The following is a 21,117-nucleotide window of genomic DNA, read 5'->3' as shown; positions in this document are numbered from 1 at the left end:
GGCACCTGTAATCCCGGCTACTTGGGAGGCTGAGGCAAGAGAATCACTTGAATCTGGGAGGCAAAGGTTCCAGTGAGCTGAGATCACGCCACTGCACTCCAGCCCAGGCCACAGAGCAGTTTCTGTCTCAAAAAAACAAAACAAAACAAAATAATAATTTTTTTGTCCTTTATTTTAAAAATGTTTGAAGGATTTGTTTATAAGTCCAGCATGCTGTGTTTCCAAGTGTCCTAGTTTTGAGGTGTTATTAGAAATAACACATTGGTGTTTGTCACTTTTCTTGAATTTTAGGCACTGAAAACTTTTTTTAAAAAGGCTCAAGCCTGTAATCCCAGCACTTTGGGAGGCCGAGGCAGGTGGATCACGAGGTCAAGAGATCGAGACCATCCTGGCCAACATGGTGAAACCCCATCTCTACTAAAAATACAAAAATTAGCTGTGCGTGGTGGCGTGGGCCTGTAGTCCCAGCTACTTGGGAGGCTGAGGCAGGAGAATTGCTTGAACCCGGGAGGTGGAGGTTGCAGTGAGCCAAGATTGTGCCACTGCACTCCAGCCTGGTGCCTGGTGACAAAGTGAGACTCTGTCTCAAAAAAAAAAAAAAAATAAGAATAAAAATAAAAGCGAATCTTTCTTATAAAGCTGTGCATTCACATTTTCTTTTAAAAAAGGCATCTCAAATGAAGTTGAAGCTAACTAATTAGAATCAATAATGTTCTCAACATTGTCACTATTTACAGTTCTAGGTTGAACTTGGGCATTTCTCTAAGTTTTCCTTCATCATTCTTTTCTAATAAGGAGAAATCCTGTTAAAGGGAAATTCTTGCTAATTTAACAAAATATGCATTTGATGCAAACCTGAGACATATCTCACTTGACAATGTTCTTTCAGAAAAATGCTTTAAAATGAACTCTAATGTTAACATAAAATATAAACAGCTAATTATCTTATAAAGATGAGGGCCATATTCATATCATATACTAGAAGATCAAATGAGATGTTTGTTTTTAGAAGGCAGAATGACTTGTACTAGCAAATTCACATTCTTCATAGTCTTTTTTTTTTTTTTTGAGATGGAGTTTCGCTCTTGTTACCCAGGCTGGAGTGCAATGGTGCGATCTCGGCTCACCACAACATCCGCCTCCTGGGTTCAGGCGATTCTCCTGCCTCAGCCTCCTGAGTAGCTGGGATTACAGGCACGCGCCACCATGCCCAGCTAATTTTTTGTATTTTTAGTAGAGACGGGGTTTCACCATGTTGACCAGGATGGTCTCGATCTCTTGACCTCGTGATCCACCCGCCTCGGCCTCCCAAAGTGTTGGGATTACAGGCGTGAGCCACCGTGCCTGGCCAGTCTTTTTTTTTTTTTTAAGTTATTTTTGAGACAGGGTCTCAGTCCATGACTCAGGCCACAGTTCAGTGGCACAATCTTGGCTTACTGCAATTTCTGCCTCCCAGGTTCAAGAAATTCTCCTGCCTCAGTCTTCCAAGTAGCTGGGATTACAGGCATGTGCCACCATGTCTGGGTTATTTATTTATTTATTTGTAGAGATGGGGTTTTACTATTTTGGTCAGACTGGTCTCGAACTTTTAGCTTCAAGTGATCCACCTGCCTCTGCCTCCCTAAATGCTGGGATCACAGGTGTGAGACACTGTGCATGACCCATCATAGTCTTTTATTAGCTTTCTTAATCCTGCTCAAACCAATTGGATGCAGTATTTCTTACAGTGTTCACAATTCCTAATAAAATTCCAGTGATGTGTTCTCATATTTTCTATTCTATCTGATGGTTTATTCTACTTTATTTCGTTTTGTTAAAAAATAAGTCAAAAAATTAAGCGTAGTTGTGACCCATTAAGCTTATTTTACAATCTACTAGTGTATTATATATTCCAAGTAGTCTGAATAATGCTGACATAAATAATAAATATATAAACAAATGAGAGAAGTTCAGAGAGTAGTAAGTGCTACAGAAAATGTAAAAGAATCATGTGACAGAAGAGGAAGTGACTGGGCAGAGACTAATTTTTCCAGGGATTGAATTTACCCTGCATAGGAAGCGTTCTTGGAGGAGATGATAATGAATTGCACTCTGTATAGTTTAGGGTACTGATCTGAGTCTATTCCTCAGCATTTATGAGTAGTTTGAAGTATATCATTTTTATTTGTACTTCTGATTTGCCAGTTGTTTTGGGTATATCTGGTGAATCCCCAGCTAGACCGCAGCTTCCTGTAGGACAAGTCTTTTTTCACTTTTTATAAAATCTCCCCCAATACTTAGTTTTGTGCTGTGTGTAAAGCTGGTGCTAGACAAACGCTAGTTCAATATTGGTTATTGAAAATCACACTAACCCAGAGCAGACATTCTTATAGGTGGAGCAGACAAGAGCCTATGCCAGGTGGTCAGGGTTGGGTAGCTTCTTGGATACTTCAAAACAGCTCTTCGTTGTTGCTTGAGTGTGAATCTTCATAATTAGAAATTCAATCCTTTGTCTTAAAGCCTTTATCAATGGAGTCTTAGCAACCATTTATGCCTCTGTTGAATGTGTATAATTACATGACTGAGTCATGGCTGAACTTAAAAGGAGGATTGGCCTGGCTAATCCCTCCTAAGCACCAGTTCTGCTGCCTGGAGAGTTGCTACCAGGTACTGAGGTCTGCCTGTCTGGATGGGAGGCCCCCGTGGAATACTTAGTTCCCACAAACTGAAAGAGTCAGAGAGAGTGCAGGTGCCTGATTAATGTCTTATGATTAAAATAATAGTATAGAGAGGATTGACCATTAATTACTCACATTTACATACTAATTTTGGTATTTTTGCTTTTAAGGAAATACAATACCAAGGCACAAATTGGTTCCCTCTTTTAACCCTCAATTATCATCAATTTTGCTCTATTTACTCTATTTCTGTTTTGTGTCTCAACTCCAGGGAGGACTCTCTTTGGCTTTGCTTGTAGTCAGAACTGAAGCTTTTAAAGCCAGGCATTTCTGGTCATGTCTCTCTTGAGGACTGGCTGCTCTGGTTCCAAGTCAGGAGGATTAGGAGGCCTGGCTGCTCTAAGACAAGCAGAGATCCTCAAAGTCCAGACACTTTTGCCTGTGTGTGAAGCATTAAAGGTGACTTGGGTGGGTGGGTGGGTGGGGGGGGTTGGCAGAATCTCCCTCTTCTTCCTCTCCCATCTACACTCTCCCCAACCCAACCTTCCTCCTGGTGTTTAGACTTTAATGTTGGTTTTCTCCATTGATCTTATTTCTCACTTCCAAAAGGAACTTAGTTTCCTACCATCCATTCCTTCTACCTAAATCCCTGGCATTTTACAAGATGTTTGTGCTTTTTAACAGGTGGTATTGGGAAAGTTGGATCACCATATGCAAAAGATTGAAGCTGGATCCTTACTTAATACCAAATATGAAAATTAACTTGAAATGGATCAAACACCTAATCATAAGAACTAAAACTATAAAATGTTCAGAGGAAAATATGGAGGAAAGCGTCATGACATTGGTTGCTTGGATATGACATTAAAAATACCAGTAACTGGCCAGGCATGATGGCTCATGCCTGTAATCTCAGCACTTTGGGAGGTTGAGGTGGGTCACTTGAGCTCAGCAGTTCAAGACCAGCCTGGGCAACATAGTGAAACCTCCTCTCTATTAAAGATAAAAACAATTAGCCAGGCATGGTGGGATATCCTGGTAGTCCCAGCTACTTGGGAGGCTAAGGCAGGAGGACTGCTTGAGCCCTGGAGATGGAGGCTGCAGTGAGCTATGAATGTGCCAATGCACTACAGCCTTGGTGACAAAGTGAGACCCTGTTTTAAAAAACAAAATAAAAACAAAAACAAAAAACCAGCAACAACAACAAAAATAGTTAAATGAGACTTCACCAAAATTAAAATGTCTGTGCGTCATCAGCAGAGTGAAAAGGCAACCCACAGGATTGGAGAACATATTTGCAAGTCATATATTTGATGAAGGATTAATATCCAGAATGTATAAAGAACTCCTGAAACTTAACAAGAAAACAAACAATACAATTTTAAAAATGGGCAAAGGACTTGATTAGACAGTTCTCCAAAGAAGATACGTAAATGACCAATAAGCACATCAAAAGATGATCAACATCACTCATCATTAGGGAAATGTAAATTAAAACTACAAGGGGCTACTACCTCACACTGATTAGAATGGCTAGTATAAAAACAAATAAAAAATAACAAGTGTTGGTGACGATATGTAGAAATTGCCCTGTTGGTGGGAATGTAAAATGGTACAGCCTCTATGGAAGAAAGTCTGGCAATTCCTTGTGAAATTAAAGATAACATTACCATATTATTCAGCAATTTCACTTCTGGATATGTACTCAAAAGAATTGAATGCAGGGTCTCAAAGAGATGTTTGTATATCCATGTTCATGGCAGCATTATTCACAAAAGAAGAAAGCAACTTAAGAGTCCATAGATAGATATATGGAAAAAATGTGTGACATAGGTACAATGGAATATTATCAGTTTTAAAAGGGAAGGAAATTCTGACATGTGTCTGCTTTTAAAAAAAGTCACACATTTTTAATACATTTAGAAATGAGACTTTATTTCTTACAAAGTGTTACAGCCTGCAGGGCAGGCATCAGACAGACTGAGAAGTGTAGCCCCTGGTTTTATAAAACTGTTGGATCTAGAGTTGCCAGATAAAATATCCAGTTAAATTTGGTTTTCAGATACCCAGGATTTAAATTTGAATTTCAGATAAATGATTTTTTAATATATGTTTTAAGTTCTGGGGCACATGTGCAGATCGTGCAGGATTGTTACATAGGTATACACACATGCCATGGTGGTTTGCTGCATCCATCCTCTTGTCATTTTTTTTTTTTTTTTGGAGATGGGGTTTCATCATGTTGGCCAGGCAGGTCTCGAACTCCTGGACTCAAGTTATCTGCTCACCTTGCCTCCCAAAGTGCTGGGATTACAAGCTTCCTGTAAGTACTTCAAACAAAAACAAAAACAAAAAAACCATACTTATATCCCAAATATCACATGGGTCATACTGATACTAAAAAATTACATATTGTTCGTCTGAAACTATTTACTTATTTTTTGAGACAGAGTCTCAGTCACCCAGGTTGGAGTGCTGTGGTGGGATCTTGGCTCACTGCAACCTCTGCCTCCGGGGTTCAAGCGATTATCGTGTTTCAGCCTCCCAAGTAACTGGGATTACAGAGGCACGCCACGCCACCACACCCGGCTAATATTTGTATTTTTAGTAGAGATGGGGTTTCACCATGTTGGTCAGCCCGGTCTCAAACTCCCTGCCTCAAGTGATCCTTCTGTCTTGGCTCCCAAAGTGCTGGGGATTACAGGTGTGAGCCAACACGCCCAGCCTGAAATTCAATTTCAGTGGAGCATGTTGCATTTTTATTTGCTAACTGTGGCACTCCTATTTGGGGCTAGTTTACTAACACCTGCTTACTGAACACCATCCTGTACTAGGTGTTGGGGTGGGTGGGTTGGGAGGAAGCCGAAAGAAAAGATAGCTCCAGCTCTTGAAGAGTTCACATTCTGGTTTCCTGGAGAATTCTACAGTCATTAAAACAATCTTCTCCACCATTACAATGACTTCTAGATGAAATTTCTGAGAGCACAGCTTCTGCGTTTTCCTGCTGCCTAGGGCAGAGTTATCCACATTTACCTCATCACAGAACCACCTGAGACGCCCCTCCCGTGGAGAGTCTGATTCCTTTGGTTTTAGGGAAGGATCCAGAAGGCCGAGGTTTTAATAAGAACCCAGGTGATCCTGCTAAATAAGTCTGTGGAACTCTGGCAAGCCTCTCTTGGCTCAGGCTTGGAGGCCTCCGAGCAGCAACATCGCCCTAATTACATCCCGCTGGGGCATCTTCAGATCTTCCACGCTTTTCCCAACGCATTCAAAATCTCCGTACCCATTTTGCAGTAGTGATCTCTGTAAGTTGCTTTACAATTCATAAAGTTTATTTCTATTTGATCTTTAATTGACCAGGAAAAGCAGGGAAGTTTATTTCTGTTTTACAGAGGTGGACAGGCAGGCTCCCAGGGGCTGAGTTCACACAGCAAGCCCTGGAAGCTGCCAGGGCTGCAAAGCCCGCCCTCTTTGCACCGCACCGAGCTACCTCCTTTCGCTTACAAAACGTAGGTGGCGACCACTGGTGTTGGAATGACGGCCCACCTCGAGTTTCAGGTGACTTCCACTTTGCAATTAACTTGCAGGCAGCCCCACACCTGCAATGAACACAACGGTGGGGGGAGATACATACGCCAGGGTCCATGAGAACCGGCAGCCGAGGGGTGAGCAGGGCTAGAGGCCCCATGCCAACCGCAGGGCAAACGCGGTTAGGAGAGGCAGGCCGCGCTCTGGCCCGTCCCCCTGCAGCTGCACGGCCTGCTCGCCACCGCCCCGGGAGCGCCGCGGGTTCCCGAGTCCGGCCGCCGGGCGAGGAGGGCGCGCGGGCACGGCGACAGGGGCGTGCTCGGAGGGCGCGCGCGGGGCTGCTCTTCCAAAGGGCAGCTCCGGGGGAAGGAGGGTGGTGTCCCGGGGAAGCCCGTAGCCGCCGCCGATGTCGCTGGGACTCGGAAGTGCCGAAAGAGGGGTGTTGGGAACTCGCGGCGCGCGTGAACGCTGCCGTCGCCGCCGCCCGGGACAGCCCGGAGGTTGGTAGCTGGTGACCGTAGGGGGGTCCTGGGGAGGTTAGGTACTGATTTTTTTTTTTTTTTTTTTTTTTTTTTTTGCGTCAGTTGACTCTGTTAAAAATGCACAAAACGCTTTCCGTTTCCTACCCCCGTTCCCGTGTGCGCGCCCGAGGGCGGGACAGAGGAAGTTCCCGGTCCGGCGAAGGAGACAAAAGCGGCAGGGGCCGCGCGCGCAGTGCGCCGGGGCAGAGGCGGGGATCTGGGCGGCAGGACAAGTCCGCGCACGGCCCTGCCGGCGTCCTGGCTCCTTGGCCTGGTCCCCAGCTTCCGCCACTGCTGCGCGGAATTGCGAACTCTGGTCCCTTTGGCAGTGTCGGGGGTGCGCCTGACTACCTGCTGTGACTCCTGGGACTCTGAAGTTAAAGACTTCCTTCGCGTTCTATCTTCAGGACTCAGTTTCCTTCATCTGTTCTGAGTCTAACCCTCAGGCGGCAGGTCTTTACCCTTAATCCTCACCAGAGGTACTGGTACACTGGTGTTAAGAAGTGTGCTGCTACCAGTGTTCATTGCTCTTGGATCAGGGTTGTAGGGCTAGACCATTTGGCATCCTTGGTGATTTGCATTATGTGGGAGTGAGAAATTGTTTGTCTCTTTCTGGTTCGTTGTTTGTTTGGAGTTTCACTCTTGTCGCCCAGGCTGGAATGCAATGGCACAACCTCGGCTCACTGCAACCTCCGCCTCCCGCGTTCAAGCGATTCTCCAGCCTCGCCTCTGAGTAGCTGGGAGTACAGGCATGTGCCACCATGCCCAGCTAATTTTGTATTTTTAGTAGAGACCATGTTGGCAAGGCTGATCTCGAACTCCTTACCTCAGGTGATGTGCCTGCCATGGCCTCGGAAAGTGCTGGAATTACAGGCATGAGCCACCACGCCGGGCATCTGCTTTGTATTATTCATTCATTCTCGGAGCTAAGGAACTATTTCAATGTGATTAAGTGCTACGGTAACTCAGGAGAGGAGAGGGAAGGCTTCATTGAAAAGGTGATAGTTCATTGAAGGAGACTTTGAGGAATGATTCCCACCCCCCCATTCCTCATGTTCCGTTTCCCCTGTGATTTTTCTCCCTCCTTTCTGGTTGCTAGTCAGTCCCTAATTGTAATTAAGTGTTTGTTAGGGACAGCTCTGACCTGAGATTCAATTAATGTTAAGGAGACTATGTGCTTGTCGGGTGCTTTAGATACATTATTTCTAAACCTTACAGTAACAGGCAAAGATAGGTGGTGTTATGCTTTTCACAGTGGGATAGAGAAAGCCTTGGAGGGAGGCCAAAGCCACAAACTAGTACATGTCAGGGCCGGGTTTTGAACTCCTCTTTTGGATCAATGCCTGTGCTTTACTGTTTACTTTCCCCTCTTCTTGGAAGTAGGTTAGATGGATCAACTTAGGGTGAAGGTGAAGTCTTTGGAGAAAGCAAACATTTCTGCGGGTGGCCAGATGTTGCTGGGAGCTCTGCAGGTAGCATCAGGAACTTTCGAGCATGGGCCTTACCCACATGTCCTGCTTCCACCTCAGGGCCTGGCCAAGGGGGAAGTGTTCCCTAAAGCAGTGGTCCCCAACCTTTTTGGTACCAAGGACTGGTTTCATGGAAGACAGTTTTTTTCATGGACCAGGGGAGGTTGGATGGTTTTTGGTATAATTCAAGTGCATTACATTTATTTATTTTGAAACAGAGTCTCGCTCTGTTGCCCAAGCTGGAGTGCAGTGGCATGGTACTGGTTCACTACAACCTCCACCTCCCGGGATCAAGTAATTTTTGTACCTCAGCCGCCCCAGTAGCTGGGATTACAGGCATGCAACACCACACCTGGCTAATTTTTGTGTTTTTAATAGAGATGGGGTTTCACCATGTCGGTGACCAGGCTGGTCTCAAACTCTTGAGCTCGAACTCCTGAGCTCAAGTCATCCCCTCCCTGGCCTCCCAGAGTGCTGGGATTACAGTTGTGAGTCACCATGCTCCACCTGCATTATACTTACTGTGGATTTTATTTCTATACATTGTAATGTATAATGAAGTAATTATACAGCTCCCCATAGGGTAGAATCATGGGACCCCTGAGCTTGTTTTCCTGCCACTAGATGGTCCCATCTGGGGGTGAATGGGAGACATTGACACCCACAGTGTTTGCTTATGTCCAGTCTACTCCATAGTCTCATTTTGGCTGCTGTCCCTGCAGAAGACCCTGCTTCACAAAGATAGGATGTTGGAAATGGAAGCAGGCTTTTGGGTGCTTTTTTGGCAATCTCAGGATATTTCACCTTGAGTTTAATTCAGAATGTATGGAGATTTGAAGTTGTCTCAAACATACTTCTAAGGCCCCATCATTGGCCATCTCAAGCAGCTGATCCCCTTCTAGCACGGACAAAGTCAGTTCACCTGGCTTATTCACAAACAGGTCTAGGATCCTTCCCAGTTTGGGGGTCTTTTGTGGTTGGGAAGTAATGTTAAACTTTTTTTTTTTTTTTTGAGAAGGCATCTAGCTCTGTTGCCTAGGCTGGAGTGCAGTGGTACAGTCTCAGTTCACTGCAACCTCTGCCTCCCGAATTCAAGCAATTCTCCTGCCTCAGCCTTCTGAGTAGCTGGGATTACACGCACCTGGCACCATGCCTAGCTGAGTTTTGTATCTTTAATAGAGATGGGGTTTCACTGTGTTGGCCAGGCTGATCTTGAGCTCCTGACCTCGTGATCCACCTGCCTCGGCCTTCCAAAGTGCTGGGATTACAAACATAAGCCACCGCACCCAGCCACTCAAACTCTTTGGAACGCTGAGATCATGTACCAGCTGGGAGAAAGAAGGTCTTGGCTTAGAATCTTTCAAGATCTCTGCTAATGTTTGAAACATGTCAGAAATCCCAGTGTTCACTTGTTACCCCAATAATTCCAGTTTGGTTTTGAGTGCAGCCGCTTATCTGCTGACTTGAACACAGTTTTCCCCTGACATGACAGATGGAGTTTGTTGAGAAGGTAAGCAAGTTTTGCAAACCCTTCTGTGAAATGAGCTGTCAGTGGTGATGATTTTTTTAAAAGAAATCTCTGGAGCAGTTTTTCTAAAAGAAACCTCATAACTCAGACTCTGGCCAGTGATCTACCTTTAGAAAGCCATCTCACTTCTGTGTATAAGAAAGATATGTGTGCTCTACATCCATCTCACAGAGATGCATGAATAGACATGAGTTAAGAGCGTGTACTTTAATATGGTTGATAATTTTAATCACATCCTGCAAAGCATTCAGTTCAGGTGACATTTTTTGGCTAGCCAACACTTCTCTATGGATGACACAGCACAAAGACTCACATTCAGAAGTGACCTCTTTGACCCAAGTAGTGAAAACATAAAGCTATCCAGTCATAACAGTTGCTCTGCCCATGCATATACTACACAAAATGACCAATTCAGTTATCCTGGTATGTAATCATCAAAGTCGTGAATAGTTCTGAAGCTGTGGTGTTGGTTAGCAACAAATGTGCAAATGACATAGACCTGAATAGTTCTGCAGCTGAGGCATTGGTTAGCAACAAAAGTGCAAGTGACATATCCTTGTGCACCTAACGTATCCTCGGGCACATCCTCCTGAAAACCATACCATACAGAAACAAGCATTGTTGCCTTGGTGTCAACACTGATAGACTAGTCAACCTGGATTGCATGCCACGGTGACTCATTAATCCTCTCTAACAAATGTACCTCAATATACCTTGCTGTTTCATCAATTCACCTAGTTATGCTGCTAGAGAGGAACACATGCCACCTTTTGAATTGCAGCCTCTCCTAAAAGTTCAGAACAAATGTCCTTAGAAGTAGGCAGGACCAACTCTTCACCAATAGTAAAGGGCTTCTTAGCTTTAGCAGTACAGTTAGCCACTAAGAATGATCCTCTCATTGCAGACATGATTTGATGAAATGGTCGCCTTCAATAATTGCTTCTGTTCTTTGTGTTCATATTTTTTCTTTTGAAAAACTCCAAAGGCTTGTCTTGTAATGCAGGGTGCTTGGTCTCCATGTGGTGAAGCAGTTTTGAAGGTTTCATGGCTTCATTGAACAGCCATTTGGATATGCTACAAAGTGGGCTTGAGGAAAGTGAACCACCTGTTGCAAGGAACCTGTAATTTGAGTAGGACTCCTGGTATTTTATTTTAAATGCAGCTTTCTTTTTGTGGGCAGTCTTAGAGTCTTCTGCTGCCTCATCATTGGGCGTTTCCCCTTTTTTGAAGAAGCTTACCAGTGACATTTGTTTTTTACTCATTTTGGCTAGGGTTAGCTTGTGGGCTTACCAAAACTGACAGAGACAAGTGTGCAGTGCAGGAAAGAGGCACAGCTGGAAGTGGTAAATAAAATAATGGGCAGGCCATGAGTGGACTAAAATAAGTGTCTGATTCTGACTTAAAGCCTGCCACCTGATGCAGCTGTACAATGGAAGAACATCAACTCATTGCCACTATAAAGCCTGACACCAGCTGCAGCTTGTTACATGCCACTCGCTGATAGGATTTTCATATGAGTCTAAGCAATTGATTTACTATGGTCTCTAGTCAAACCTCTCTGCTAATGTGAATCTGTATTTTCAGCCACTCCCCAGTGCTAGCACCACCTGTAGTCCCAACTACTTGGGAGGCTGAGGAGGAAGGATCACTTGAGCACAGGAGGTCAAGGCTGCAGTGAGCTATGATCAGGCCACTCTAGCCTGTAGGACAGAGTAAGACCCTGTTTCTTAAAAAAATAATAAAATGAAAAAACTAAAAAATAAAGCTCCAGATTTATGAGTATGTGTACTTCTTTACTAATGGAGTAAGTAACAAAATTCAGTGCAGTAGCAAATAACTCCTGTAATTTCAAAGTAGTTGATGCCCATGTAAATGGTATTTTGTGGTATTTCCAAAAGCTGCACTACACTGTGGTGTGAAAGTATCTGTGACTTTCATTGATGACAAGTCATCAGAGCTGCTGTTACTACTATGACTTTTCCTTGTCTTTTTTTTTTTTTTGAAACAGGGCTCACTCTGTCACCCAGGCTGGAGTGCAGTGGTGTGATCTGGGCTCACTGCAACTTCCGCCTCCTGAGAAATTAGCAATTTCTCATGCCTAACCCACCCTAGTGGCTGGGATTACAGATGTGAAGCACCCACCTGGCTAATTTTTGTATTTTTAGTAGAGACAAGGTTTTGCTATGTTGGCCAGGCCAGTATTGAACTCGTGGCCTCAAGTGATCTGCCCACCTCGGCCTCCGAAAGTGCTAGAATTACAGATATGAGCCACTGTGCCCAGCCAGAACTGTTCTTATTAGTGTGATTTGTTGTCCACATCTATAATCTAATCAAATGCTGATTTTTCAGCCAGAAGTTCATGAAAATAAAGATATTTGAGCTCATGTCCCTCTGAATTCTATCTATGGACATCTTGGGAGTGGAGGGCGGGGGATCCTGGGTTACAAAACTACTTAGTGGTTATTTTTCATCTAAGTACTTGCTGACCTCCTTAGCTTATCGCCTGTTTCCCTCCTTCCCTCCTTCCCTCCTTCCCTCCTTCCCTCCTTCCCTCCTCCCCTCGTCCCCTCCCCTCCTCCCTCCCTCCCTCCCTCCCTCCCTCCCTCCCTTCCTTCCTTCCTTCCTTCCTTCCTTCCTTCCTTCCTTCCTTCCTTCCTTCCTCTTTCTTTCTTTCTTCCTAGGGTCTCTCTCTGTTGCCCAAGCTGGATCACAGCTCGCTGCAGCCTCAACTTCCCAGGCTCAGGTGATCCTCCCACCTCAGCCTGCTGAGCAACTGGGACTACATAGAGGCATGCAACACCATTCCTGGCTAATTTTTGTATTTTTAGTAGAGGCAGGGTTTTGCCATGTTGCCCAGGTTGGTCTCAAACTCCTGGGCTCCACTGATCTGTCCACCTTGGCCTCCCAAAATGCTGGGATTACAGGCATAAGCCACCACATCCAGCCTGTTAGCGCGTTACTAATAGCAGTTTCCTCCTCCTCCAGTGAGGGTCCCCTTTTGCTCAGATTCACAGTTGTTTCTGGTCATGAACACTTTGGAGAGGGAATGGCTGGGCTGTTTATGTAATCTACCTGCTCTGCTCCTTCTGTAGGTAATACGGTTGGAGAGTATTCCTGAGTTAGTGGATGTCTGTCATGTAGTGTATACACCCTACTTTTTTTTTTTCTGTGAGTAGAAATGAAACTTAATGGTGGATGTTATTAGTGTCAGGGAAGAAAAATGAGCTATCACATATCCCACAGACATTTAAAAGCTCTTAAGATGTTATGAACAATTTCATGGTAATACATTTGAAAATTCAGATTAAATTGACACATTTTTCCAATAAAATGTATTACCGAATACACAAAAACTAGAAAAAAATGAGTAGTCCTATATCTATTAAAGACGTTAAATTTGTAGTTAAAAACCTTTTTGTAGCAAAATTTTTAGGCCCAGATGGCTTACTAGTGAGACTTCCAAACATTTAAGAAAATTAAAAAGAGAAACCACTTTCAAGTTGCATTTATGAGGCCAGCACAATCTTGTTACTAAAAATTGATAAGGATCTTACAAGAAAATTATAGGCCAAATGCTCATAAAGACAGACACATAAGTCTTAACTAGTGTATTGGTAAGTCATATCTAGCAATCCATGAAAAGGATAATAAATCATGACCAAGTTGAATTTATTTCAGGAATGTAAACTTTAGCACTAGAAAAGTCAACAAATGCAATTTAACTCTATACATGAGTATAGAGTTAAACAAAGTAAAATATCTTTATGACCTAGGGACAGGTTTCTTCAATAGGACACAAAAGGCACGAATTGGTACAGTAGTAAGAATGAACAAATTATTGCCTCACATAACATGGATGAATCTCATGACACAAAGCTGAGCAAAACCAAGACAGACATAAAAGTAAAGGAGAAAAATTATTTTATAACATTCAGCACTCACGACAAAAAGAACTCTTTGCAAGCTGGAGCATTGAAAGAAATTAGATTTAAAATAATGAAGGGTATGGTATTGCTCTGCAAATCTATAGATGTGGGGAGATCCCAATCAAAATCCCAGCAGACTTTTTTCTTCAAAAACAGAAGGTGATAAGCTGATTGTAAAATGTATTTGGAAATTCTAGACCATCCAAGAAGAGCACAATCAGAGGACGTAAGCTGCTAGATCAGTGGGTAGTCATGTCAGTGTGGGATTTGGCATAAGGCTACACAGATTATGGAACTGAGTAGAGAATCCATACACAGGCTTATACATCTGTGGTCTTTTATGACAGAGGTGACACTGCAGGGCATCTCAGTAAATGATGCTGGGTCAATTGGCTATCCACATGGACAAAATGAATCTAGATCATGTGCCTCATCTTATATGCAAAAATCAATCAAGGTGACATACACCTAAATGTGAATGCTAAAGCAAGGCTCCTGGAAGAAACAAAGTAAAATATCTTTATGACCTAGGGACAGGTTTCTTCAATAGGACACAAAAGGCACTAATTGGTACAGTAGTAAGAATGAACAAATTATTGCCTCACATAACATGGATGAATCTCATGACACAAAGCTGAGCAAAACCAAGACAGACATAAAAGACAAAGTGCAATGTGATTCCATTGATGTGAATTTCAGAACCAGGCAGAACTAAATGAACTATGGTGGTAGAAGTCAGGCTAGTGGTCACCTTTGATGGAGTTAGTGACTAGGAAAGGGCAGAAGGGGCGTCTCAGGCATTCTTTTGTTTTTTTGGAAACAGGATCTCGCTCTGTCACCCAGGCTGCAGTGCAGTGGTGTGATCTCAGCTCCCTGCAGTCTCCCTCTCCTAGGCTCAAGTGATCATATCACCTCAGCCTCTTGAGTAGCTGGGTCTAGAGGTGTGCACCACCAGGCCTGGCTAATTTTTGTATTGTTTTTAGAGACAGGTCTTGCCATGCTGCTCAGGCTGGTCTCAATCTCCTAGGCTCAAGCAATCTGCCCATCTCCGCCTCCCAAAGTGCTAGAATTACAGATGTGAGCCACTGCCTCTGGCCTGGCAAGCAGTTTTTATCTCAGTGGTAATTACATAAGGCTTTCCACTTCTTGAAAGCCCTAAGGGCTGGGCATGGTGGCCGCTTCCTGTAATCCCACCACTTTGGGAGGAGGGAGGAGGGAGGAGGGAGGAGGGAGGATCACTTCAGGCCAGGAATTAGAGATTAGCCTGGGCCACATAGCAAGACCCTGTCTCTAAACAAAACAAGACCAAAGAATTAGGGTGTGGTGATGCAAGCCTGCAATCCCAGTTATTCCTGAGGCCAAGTCAGGAGGATCGCTTGAGCCCGGGAACTGGAGGCTTCAGTGAGCTATGATCATGCCACTGTATTCTAGTCTAGGTGGCAAAGTGAGACCCTGTTTAAGAAAAAAAATAATAAAAAGGAAGCCTTGAGATTCTCTCTTTATTTAAGTATATTTTAATAAAATTTACTTAAAATCTTATAAAAAGTAGGTTCATTCTGATGCTTTCAGGCTGGGGAGTAGAAGATGTGGGCACAAGCCTTGCTGATTAAAAAGGCTTAAAATAGATTGAGAATTTTCAGGGGGAAAGAATGCAATATCACATCAGTAGCTTGCTTTTTTTTTTTTTTGAATCAGGGACTTATGAAATTGACTACCTTTTGCCAATCTTTAATGGCAGAGATCTGGCTTAAGGGCATTTCATATAAAAAGACTTAGAGTTATGTTTGATTATAGGATTGGTATCAGTGTGAGGTGGAAATCACAAAACGTTAAGGGAGTATTAAGTATAAAATTTTGTTTTCAGATTTAATTTTCTTCCAATGTAAGTTTTAAGAGTTTATGACCACCAGATTAAAAAACTTTTCTTCCAATTTAAGTTTTGAAAGTTTATGGCCGTTGGATTAAAAAATAATCTGTTTTCTATAAATCCTTTTAGTTAGGTGCTTTCCTCCCATAAGGCCATGAACTGAGGGCAGGGATGGTATATGAGTTTCCTATGGCACCTGTAATAAATTAACAGAAATTCAGTGGTTTAAAACAACGCATATTTACTACCTGTGGTTCTCTGGATTTCGGAGGTCCAAAATGGGTCAGCAGGGTTCATTTCTTCTGGAGGTTCTAGGGAAGAATTTTTTTGTTTTTGTTGACTTTTCCAGCCTTTAGATGCCTCTTAGATTCCTCTGTTTGGGAGCCCTTCCTCCACCTTCAAAGCACACCACACTAACCTCTGCCTTCAGCGTCACCTCAGATTTCCTCTGTCTCTGACCCTTCTGCCTCCCTCCTATAAGGAACCTTGTGATTACCTTGGGCCTACCCAGATAATCCAGGCTGATTTATCAATCAAAAGATTCTTCATCACATCAGCAGAGTCCCTTTTGCGGGGGACTCTCCATCTCACGACATGGAGATTCCAAGGGGAGCCATCTTTGGTGGATCCCACAGAGGGCATCTTTATATTTTTTTCTTCACAAAAAGCACAGTTCTTGGTTGTCAGTAGGAGTTCATTAGTATTTGCTGAATGAAGACCTGTGTCTAAGGTTTCATTATTTGAGTGCAGTTTCTGAAAGAAGAGAAGTGATAGTCTTGTCTTCACACTGTTTGACACAACTGGAGCTTTGGGTTCAGTTCTATGGACGTGTACTATAAAGAGATGACTGAGAGAAAGGCAAAGGATCTGGGACAGGCATGGTGGCTCATGCTTGTAATCCCAGCACTTTGGGAGGTGTAGGCAGGAGTTCAAGACCAGCCTGGGAAAACATAGTGAGACCCCTATGTCTTAAAAAACTGGATGTGATGTCTCTTGTCTGTAGTCCCAGCTACTCAGGAGGCTGAGATGGAAGGATTGCTTGAGCCTGGGAGGCTGAGGCTGCAGTGAGCCACGGTAGTGCCACTGCATTCCAGCCTGAGCAACAGAATGACAGTGAGATCTGGTCTCAAAAAAAAAAAAAAAGGAACCTAGAACCAAGTCATTGAAGTAATGGTTGAAGGAATCATCGATGTTGGTTTGGAAGAAGGTTTGGAGTATTATTGGAAAGAATAAAAAAGTCTTTTTAGTATACTCAATAATAGTAATCGCATTAAAACAAGAAGAATAAGCATTTCAGAGTTTACTAAGCCTAAGGCACTGTTTTTATCATTTTATAAACTCATTTGATCCTCACATCAATTTTCTGAAGTTTGCTATTACCTTGTTTTTTTTTTTTTTTACAGATAAGAAAATTGAGGCACAGGGGGTTATGCAACTTGTCCTGGGTCACACAACCATAAAGTGGGAAAGCTGATATTCAGTCTTTGGCACTCTGACTGCAGAGCCGCCCCTGAAATCACATGACACTATGCTGTCTCCATGCCTTTTGTTCCAGAAGGTAGAAGATGACTAGTGGCAGAAGAAATCCACCTCTGTATTTTTTAGAAACAGAGGGGTAGATTTCAAGGGAAAACATGATAACAATCAGAACTGCTAGCCAGGCACAGTGGTGTGCACCTGGGAGGCAGAGGCAGGAGGCTCACTTGAGCCCAGGAGTTCAGAGCTGCAGTGAGCTGTGATCACGCCACTGCACTCCAGCCTGGGTGACAGAGTAAGACCCTGTCTCAAAACTAAAACAACAAAAGCAAGGACTGCTTAGGAACAGAGTTTCTCTGCCTTGTAATATTACTGGAAATGGTCAAGTAGGTTATGGTCAAGTAGGTTATAAAAGGAATTCCCAAACTGGCTGGAGATGAGACAAAATGGAAACAGAGACATCACTGATTTTGAAATTCTGATTTGGATTTCAAGACATACATATAAGAGAAAGGAGAAGAAAACAACCTTTGTGACATTTTATGTAATAAAGATCCATTGTGAAAGGTTTTTCAACTAATTTTCCAGATTTTATTGATTAGTAACTGTAATAAACCTGGTGTGGTAGATTGTGTCCCCACCCCTTTCTAAGGTACCCTTGCTGTTTCTTTCATAAGGAAGTATGGTCTGTTTTCTCCTCCTCCCTGAATCTGGGCTGGCCTTTGGACTTCTTTTACCAATAAAGTGTTCTGTGAACTCCGGAGCCCAGTCCTTAAAGGACGTTGCATCTCTTGCCTTTTTTCTTTTGGAACCCTGAAGCCTCACTGCTGTGAAAAAGCTGAGTCCAGCCTACCAGAGGAGGAGGGCTGGCCTGGAGGAGAAGGGAGGTGTCTTGTATGAGCTGGCCCCAAACGCCAGACATGTGCATGAGGTCATCGTGGCCCCTCCAGCCCCAGTGGACCTGTGTGATAACAGAAGTCACATAAGTGACCCCAGGAGGGACATGAACAGAACTGTCCAGACTGCCATCCCACAAAATCCTTAAAAAGAATGAAAGTTCGTTGTTGTAAGGTACTACATGTTGTGATGATTTCTTATGCAAGAATACATAACTGATACATAACATGTTGGTGCAGATTTGGAAGTAGTAGGTATATGTTTTAAACTGTTCTGTAATTAGAGCCCCCCCTCACCCCAGTCCAGTGGACCTCTTCCAGTCTATCTAGTCATTATTCTCTGTTGACAAAGCCTTTCTGGGTTTGGAGAAGTGTTTCCCCTTAGAATTATGTGGGATGAAGAATAAGAGTATAAGACTCTTAAGTGGGGACCACCAGGTGCAGTGGCTCATGCTTGTAATTCCAGCACTTTGGGAGGCTGAGGCAGGGGGATCACTCGAGGCCAGGAGTTCGAGACCAGCCTGGGCAACATGGCAAAACCCCATCTCTACTAAAAATACAAAAATTAGCAGGCTGTGGTGGTGTGCACCTGTAATCCCAGCTACCCAGGAGGCTGAAGCAGGAGAGTCACTTGAGCCTGGGAGGAGGAGGTTGCAGTGAGCTGAGATCATGCCAATATACTCCTTCCAATGCACAGAGGAAGAATCTGTCTCAGAAAAAGAAAAGAAAAGACTTAAGTGGGGTTTGGAGAGAATTGTGATTTGGGAATCTGGACTTGGTGATTTTCCTGGAGAAAGTCATGTAATTCAGAGTCTACAAAATAGGGTCAGTTTCATGAAAATTGGACCCTGGAAAAGGCAAAAGTCTCATACCACTTTTTCCAAATATGATGGAATATTGCTCTATTTGATTTTCTTTAAAGCTGATGTGATTTCAGTGGGTATGTGCTGCTTTCACTTCTATTACTTGTGGTTTCCAGAGAACTCATTTGTTCCTGAATTTAGAGCTATTTCAATTTTACTCTTACCTCTGCATAACTGTTGACTCTCCCATCTTATTTCCAAGGTAAATCTATTTAGTTCAATTTGCCTTTTTCAGTAAATCTTTTAAGGAATGTATGTGAGTTAGATGTTTCATGTGTATTTTGATTATATTTCATTGATTAAAATTTTTTTCATCTCAGAGTGATGTTATACATAACATTGAACAATTCTATTACATTTAGACCACTTATATTACCTTCTAGCTTTTCTAATAGATTTCATTATAGATTTTGGAAAAAATGAATCCAGTACACTCTGTAAGAGTAGTGAGGTGGCTGAGGGAAGGCGCTAGAGTTAGACTCTGTGGGTATGAAGCTAAGCTCTGCTGCTTACCGGTTGTGTTGTTTGGGGCAGGTTTCTTATCCTCTCTGGGCCTTCGTTTCCTCTTGTGTTAAGTGAGGTTATCAGAAGCACCAACCTCAAGGGTTGTTATGAAGATTAAATGAGATAATACTTGTAAAGTGCTTTTTCAGCCATAGGAAATCTGTAAATAGTACTTGTTCTAGTTCAGCTATTACTGAAGCATAAGAAAACACAGTAGAGGGAAATCTTCATTTAGGACGTTAAGCAGTGAGTTGGTAGAAGTGATGATGGTGATGCTGACATGGAAGGATTGTTAGCTTGATGATGAGAGCTCTCTTGTTAAAGTCTTCTGGTGCATGTGAGTATTGGTTAATAGCACATTTAGTGCTTGGTATCAAGATTTAAGAGCAGAAAAAATTTAAAACGGAAATGTTGGAATCCGTTAGTTGCCTGCACTGGAAGTAAAGCTAAAGTCCTTTTGAAATGATACTGGAAGTTGCTGGGGGAAAAGCATCTTGCAGCCATTATGTTTATGCATGTTTCAGGCTTTGGCAAGGTGAGCCGTACTTTTCTTCCAAGATCAAGGAACAGGATTTCTGCCTGTATGACCGTGGGGGTTGGGAATTTTGGTTCTAATTTCTGCTCCATTGCTGGCTTCTCTGTCCATGGGCAGATCGATGCTTCTTCCTGAGCAGGATTCTGATTCCTGAAAGGGACCTAGAAACTTACTACCTCCTGTGAGGATCAGATTAGATGATATCTTTGAAAGCAGGTAGAGCGTTAAATTTTAAAGTAAATGCAAATGTAAGTAGCTCCAGTATAGAAAAGCTCTGTTAGCTGAGAGATTCTTGCCATTTTACAGCTAACATTTTATTCTGTGGCCCACTTGTGTTCTATAATTCCCAAATAAATACATTTTTTTTGACATGTTCAACTTTGGGGTGTTTGTACCCAATTTGAGGTGGAGAAAGCTTTCTGTTACTCTAGTCTAAATTCCTTCCCTCTGATTCGAGGAAAACCTTTGCTTTGATTTCCTTTAATGTCTAATATTAAATGCATGTTCTAACGCTTTGTACTCACTTGCCTTAAAATTCTCTTTTCAGCAACATCTAGCTTCAAGATCCTGTTGTCTTACAGTTTTGGAGTTGCTATTGTTCTCTTCCTCTTTTTTCCCCTTACCAACTTCTGGACTAGTTTGATGCCAGGGACAACTTAGTATTTTCCAATTTCCATGGCTTGGTTCCAGCACTCTCTCTACTTTCACTAGAGGCCTAAATCATCAACCTCCCTGCCTCTTGGGTCTATCACAGCATCAAGGGGCTTCTTTGTGGAGCTTCATTCAAATAATTATATGTGCTGGCTTGCAAGCCTGAGGTATCTGCAGGAAATCAATTGAAACGTGAAATCGTATATTTTAAGACTCCTTACCACTTGGCTCCTGTTCTCCCTTCCCTGAACCAGCCACACTTTCTCTTTACAGTCCTGATCAGTGTTCCCACGTGGTGGAAGTGTTCTTAGACACATCTCACCATCACACATTCCAACAACCCTCCTTCACTCTTACATCTCAATAGTGCAATCTCGTTTACGTAGGTTAATCAGGTAGACGACTTCTTAAAAACAGGCTGTGTCCCTATAGATTGGCTGTTTTGTATAGAAACGATGTTGTAAGTGGTGATTACTTTTCTAGGTTATCTCACAGCTACTCACTTGGCTGATATGTTGCTGCAGGACTGTGTGCATGAAAACAGAAAAGAAGCATCACTTCCATGTTTAAGAATCTCCTTGATTTAAGCCTGATGGCTCTGCCTAAAGAGGGAAATGCTTGTTTAGAGCATGAGAAATGGAAACTTGAGCATTTTCTGAGAGGGTTTTGGGGAACCTCTGAGGGCCTGGACATTTA

At 43.0% G+C, this 21,117-nt stretch overlaps 1 protein-coding gene across 12 annotated transcripts in view; it reads left to right on the top strand.

Annotated features, from left to right (window-relative positions):
- The first annotated feature begins 6,124 nt into the window (after positions 1 to 6,124).
- HHAT (hedgehog acyltransferase) overlaps positions 6,125 to 21,117 on the top strand; it is a 404,480-nt gene continuing 389,487 nt past the window's right edge. For 10 of the 12 annotated variants that reach the window (XR_013529748.1, XR_013529751.1, XR_013529747.1 and 7 more), the window contains exon 1: positions 6,579 to 6,685. The gene's annotated coding sequence lies outside the window, so the exon portion shown is untranslated. Of the gene's footprint in view, positions 6,323 to 6,578; positions 6,686 to 21,117 lie in introns of those variants that run through there. The other 2 variants (XR_013529744.1, XR_013529746.1) reach the window with 2 other exon arrangements.

Source organism: Callithrix jacchus, chromosome 19, assembly GCF_049354715.1.
Source record: "Callithrix jacchus isolate 240 chromosome 19, calJac240_pri, whole genome shotgun sequence".
NCBI lineage: Eukaryota > Metazoa > Chordata > Mammalia > Primates > Cebidae > Callithrix > Callithrix jacchus.
This window is presented reverse-complemented; position numbering and strand designations above follow the sequence as displayed.